Below are 6101 nucleotides of genomic sequence, written 5' to 3' on the forward strand. Positions count from 1 at the left end.
TCAACAACTTACTCATTCAGACAAAATCTCCCACATATCCCGCTGATTTATCTTCTACTTTAAAATTTTTGTCATCATCTCACTTTTCATATGAATTTCATTTAAATAGGCAATCATCATCAGAGCCTTTTACCAATCATTTAAATATGTAATATGAGATTATAATAGTAACAGAAATTTTAAGTTCCACCCAACACTTTGTAATTCTAAATATATTAAAGGATCGGTATGTACATGGCCTCCATTGCCTCAGGCTACATGAAATCAATTATCCAAACCACAACTCGGGCCGAGTGCTCGGCTGAAGCACCACACTCGGCCTGAGTTTGAGTAACTTGGCCGAGTAAGTTCAAGTACTGTAGGAGCAAACAGGAAATGTTAAAAAAATACAAAAAAAAAATTAATACATTTGAAGTAAAATTAAACAAAGTGCAGTTTGTATAAAGCAAAGGCTCTAAACAATCAAAGTAAAACACACCTTCAAATAGTATCGAGAAATGTAGTTTCAATATGACAAGTCTTTATGACAGCTTTAAAATATATTTTTATCTTTAATTATAAAATTTCGAGCTTCAAAAATAGTGTAGATAGAACATATCTAGGAAAGCTTGAAAATCTTGAAAATTGATCATCGAAAGCACTTTCCAAAACTTAAAATATATATTTTTCTTATGTCTATGCATCTTGACGTCGAGATGATCAATTTGAGGATATTTGGGCATAAAAGCATCCTCTTCGTGTAAAGTTTTTGAATTGGGCTTCAATTTGATTGTTTAGAATCCAAGCTCCAAAAAAACTTTTCCTTAAAAAAGTAGCGAAAAATAGAGTTTGTAAGCAAGGGTATTCCTGGCCAAAATACTTTTTATTTTTTACCAAAATAAAAGAAAACATTAAAAAAAAATACTACAAATAAATTCTTTTTTTTTTTGAGATTTTTATAATTTTTTAATAGGTACGATTTGCATAAGGCCTTACACTCTAAATAATGAAATTAGAGCCTACCTTCAAATAGATTTCAATATTGAAAATCTTGGCAATAGCATTAAAATATATTTATCTTTGTTTATAAAATTTAAAACTTCAAAACAAGTGTAGATCATGCATATCTATAAAAACTTGAAAATTTTGAAAATTTAATACCGAAACGAGTTATAAAATGCACAATTTTCAAAAAACTTGAAATCCTATTTTTTTTTCTCATGTCCATGCATCTTGATGTCGAGATAATCAATCTAATGATATTTAGGCATCAAAACAACCACTTTCAGTGAAACTTTTGAAGTAAATTCCAATTTGATTGTTTAGAACCTCGGCTTTCTATAAACTATTTTTATATTGCTGAATACTCGGAGCTCAGACCAAGTAGCCCAACACTGCATGAAATAATCGTTTTACAAGATGGCATGATATACAAAAGTGCTAATTTTCAATTAATGAGGTTCCCCTCTTATCTGTAATAAGTCTTGCGAGAGGACTCGCGAGCAAGATGCATATGGAGGGGAATCCGATTTGCCTCAACTTCAACTATTGTTCGCAAAACCGGCCGGGTCTACTCGGACATTTCCACGTCACTTACAGCCAGCAATTGGTGGCGGGTTTGGGCAGTCATCCCGCTAAACCACCCTAATTTCAAAAACACAAAATAAAAAATTATAAAAAAGCTAAAAAACAAGAAATTTGTTCATATCAGGTTTTTTAATATTTTCTATTGAATCTAAAAAATACAAAAGAGAAGCATTTTGGTTCGGTTATAAATACTTTTTTATAATTTTCCTTTATTTTCAAATTATTTTTAAAATACCCTTGAACATAAATTGATTATTTAAAATCCATTTTTTCCCTACTTCATAATTTTATTTGGGCGTTTTTTGTTTAATTATACTTTAACCATATTTCTCCTGTTTTTTGAGATTTTTTTAAAAATTTTGTTTACTCTTTTTTGCCAGTTCAGGATGTACCGATTATCCAGACCAGTTCCAAGTAGCCCAAGGCTGATTTCCGAGGCCGGTTCATGCAATCAAACACTAAATTACACATTCCATAACCCTCACCAGAGATTGAGCTATTTATGTGTTTACACCTCATATATATCATGCAATAAGGAAGGTGCCCAATGTTTGATGCACTACAGCTTGCAGAGAGTCGAAGTTTGATGCACAACAACTCATAGAGAAAGCTTGGAGACACTGTACATTTGATGCACAACTTAAAAGAGAGGGAGGCAAAGATTTATTCGTTCACATGTTATATACATAGGAGTGTTAAAGCAGCTAAGACCCCACGTTTGATACAGTAGAGCTTCCTGCTGTGCTTCAAGAGAAAGAGAATGAATATAAAATAAAAATTAAAAGGGAATGCGTTGTGTGGGATGGGTTATGCATTGCATGGGGACTTGGTGAGCATTCGACAAGCTTGTCTCCTGGGAACTTGCGGTTATACCAACTCATGCAAGGCCGCCCCACGTGATTCCATTTCCCCTGCATCCATATACCCATGCATACACCCATTCATCAATCAAATAACATTCAATTGAAGTCCTCATCATCATAATTAACAAAACACTCATATTCAGAAAAAAAAAAAAAAAAAAAACCATCCATAGAATAACCTGGCATTCATCATGGCCATGGTCATGGACATGGTGATCCATCCCGCATCATAACATGCATCCCCCACACAAACCTCCATTGGATCTTGAAATATAAGCACCATCAAAATCAATCCAATGTAGCAACTACTATTAGCAGTCAAACCAACACGTTACAGTAATACAGTAACAGTGGGAGCCTGTTCCATGTATTTGGCCACATGGATGGATGAATCCATCCATATGACATAGCCTCCCACATGGATGGATGGATGCATTCAATAAATTCTAAGAGAGAGAGAATCCCACCATATTTATTTCCTTGAGGGACTTAGTTCTGGTATAGCAAGCATTGCTACTTCAACCCTTTGCACAGTGTTCATTGCTCTCCACAAGATCACAGGAACCAGCAAGCATAAAGCATGTTAAAGAAACTTAGAATAAGGGTTTCACCATGTAATTTTTTACTTATTAAATGGTGCAGGTTCAATTCTACCGTACTAATTAATCCACAAGAAAACTTCCCTTGGATCAAGAGATAAAACCCTAATATAAATAGAGGAAGAACTAAGCTACCCTACGAAAATATTGCTGTAGCTCCACAGTCTCTTTGACTGTACGAACAAATCGACATCCACCACACAAAAGATGAGCACATCGATACATCCGATATCCATAAATGCCACCACATAAAATTAAGGAAAAAAATAAAATAATATACATAAAATCAAATCCTTTTTCCTTTTTTTTTCCTCTCTGGGTAATTCAGTGGTAGGAATAAAAGTTGTGCAAAATGAAATCTTCTATTGAGAACGACGACATAATCACTTATTTTCGATCAGACTCCCGAAGGCTTTAGAGAGAGAGAGAGGGAGAGAGATCTAGAGGCAAACAATGATGTCTTACAGAGAGATCGATCTAGGGTTGACTTGCATGGTAAAAATAAGAAGCAAGCATGGAGTATGAGAGGGAGAGAAGCATAATAATCAGAGAAGGGAGCTCCCTTCAGTCCAAGAATAGATGGCAAAGAATCGATCTGTCTCCCGCATCATTCACACAATTACTGAGTTAGCTTTCTTGACAAATTCACTGAGCATTTGAATGAATGAGACGGCAGCCAACCCAACCCTCATGCCAACCATGAGTGGACTGAAGAGAGCTCCCTTGCCAACCTGGAACTTCACTTGCTCTGCACAAAACAAACAAAGCATTTGCAAGAAATCACGACCACCACATACAAAATTAAACTATTTCCATTAGCCAAGCCAAACAGACGAACCCTAGTTTCCCTTGAAACGTCTTCAAAAACCCTAGCCATATACTTTACTCTACATATTGTTGGAGAACCCTAATCTTCGACTAGAGACTCCGGCTTCGAAGGGCTTTCCAGATGAAACATGCAAATAGGTACCAGAAGAGAGTGTAAGAGATGAAGATCAAACAAGAGAGAGAGAGAGAGAAAGAGAGAGGACCATTGATATATAGGTCGAGTGCAAGGCAAAACCAGGATTTGTCCCGCCCTTGGGGCATGGAAATGAGTAGATCAGGTAGGGGGAAAGCGACTGCGCATCACAAAACAACCAAAAGAAACTCTCTCTCTTTCTCTCTCTAAAAACTCATTTTCTCTCTCTAAAGAACCAGACTTTCCTCCTCATGCGTGTTTAAGGGTCTCGAGACCGAATTTGAAACTGGGTCTTACAGCGTTTGAAAAAGATTGTGGGCTTTAAATAGCTGCGAGACTGGAGACAAGATGCATTAAAAAACTTATAAACTATGTGCCTAAAAGCAGGTGCCTTTTTTTTTTTTTTTTTTGATCCATCAAGGTGCATAAAAGAAGGTATTATTGTGGACTTTATTCGGACACCATATTCTGTTCAATCTTTGTAGACAGGGAAGCTCATTTAACTAACACGCTCCTCTCTTCTTTTTATTTCATTTCCTTGAAAACATGGAGATTGCAATCCCCAATTGTTGTGTTTTTGTGTACTTAGAACGAGGAAAACATGAGAAATATTCTTCTTGAATATATAATTCTTTTTTCCACAACTTTCTTGAATATTATGGGATAGGTGTTTCTGGGAAGATGGTTTTCAATGGATGGAGATATTACTTCTTGTCGGTCACCTTGTTTCTTGGAAGATGCTTAGAGAGAGGGATGGGTTTCTATTAGTCAGCCTACTTATATGTACACGTGCGGTCTTCCTCTAAAATTCATTTTAAAGATGAATTTTGATTTAAATTTTATGGGATTCATCATCTAAGCCAAGCCCATGATAAATATATATATAAAAAAATTGAACTTTAAACTGTGCTTTTTGAGAGGATATTTTTGGCACCGTCCATATTTGATTTGACTATGTACGTTTTACACATTGTTCGTCTTTAAAATGGACCTTGAAGAGTTAGCAAGCTCTTGCACCCACTAACTCGTGGAACAATTTTTCTAGAGAAAAAGAGAAAGATTACCCAAAGATAAATAATACAACAATTGGTTTTCAAAAGAAAAAATATGACATTTATTTTTTCAGCAAGCCGAAAGGGAGAAAATTTTACGTGGATTAAGAGTCAAAGGGCAATATGAGCATACATGAGGTGCCCTTGGCATGAACTACTTATTTTTTTTGTTAAAGGGAAAAGTTTATATAGAGTTGAGGCTCTAAACAATCAAATTCGAGCCTACCACAAAAGTTTTACTAGAGGAGGTTGTTTTGATGTTCAAATATCCTCAAATTGATAATCTTTACGTGGACATGAGAAAAAATTTGATTTCAAATTTAGAAAATAGTGTATTTTGTGATACATTTTTTAACCGTTAATTTTAAAAAATTTCAAGTTTTTATAGATATCATTGATCTACACTATTTTTTTAGCTTTAAACTTTATAAATAAATATAAAATATATTTTAAAGCTATCAAAATGATTTTCAATATTAAAACCACATTTCTTGATACTATTTGAAAGTAGGCTTTAATTGGATTGTTTGGAGCCTAGGCTCTATACAAACTGCACCCTTTGTCAAAAAGGCCCTTCGTATAAAAGGAAGATAATATAGTGGAAGTACAAAGACATAAAATACGACTAGACATCATCTTTTGGTTCCCCAATAATTGTATTGCAATGTTCAACCCGAAGACCAGCATTCTACACATGGAAACAAAAGCAATTGAGTAAATTTTCCTTCCTTCTATTGTAGTCTTTGTCGTTTACCTTCGAACATAATACTAATACAAATTACGCAAATGTTAATATGAATGGTTTAAATAAGAATTTTATGAAATCCACCGACCCATTTTATTTTTAGTGAAAACAAAAATACACACTTATAATACCAATAGACTTATCGAATAAAAAGCTACAATGATGATGATAGTACCAACATATTTCCTATGATCGAAGAGGAGGAAGAAGTCCTATATCAAATCTTAGGGACGTATTTTTTTTTTTTTGGAATGGAGATTGGAATTGAGTGATTAGCAGTTGACGTCGAACAATGCTACATCTCAAGTTCAATTC

At 34.6% G+C, this 6101-nt stretch overlaps 1 long non-coding RNA gene across 1 annotated transcript; it reads right to left on the reverse strand.

Moving 5' to 3' along the window:
• Positions 1-2193: 2193 nt before the first annotated feature.
• Positions 2194-4287, reverse strand: LOC110007171 (uncharacterized). Its single transcript, XR_016046908.1, has 2 exons — positions 4060-4287; positions 2194-2477 (listed from the first exon to the last, which is right to left on the reverse strand). It is a non-coding gene; the product is annotated as an uncharacterized LOC110007171 (long non-coding RNA).
• Between the last annotated feature and the right edge of the window lie 1814 nt (positions 4288-6101).

The sequence above is a fragment of the Amborella trichopoda genome, chromosome 1 (assembly GCF_054954075.1).
Source record: "Amborella trichopoda isolate Santa Cruz 75 chromosome 1, AtrichopodaSantaCruz75HAP2 v2.0, whole genome shotgun sequence".
NCBI classification, from domain to species: Eukaryota; Viridiplantae; Streptophyta; class Magnoliopsida; order Amborellales; family Amborellaceae; genus Amborella; species Amborella trichopoda.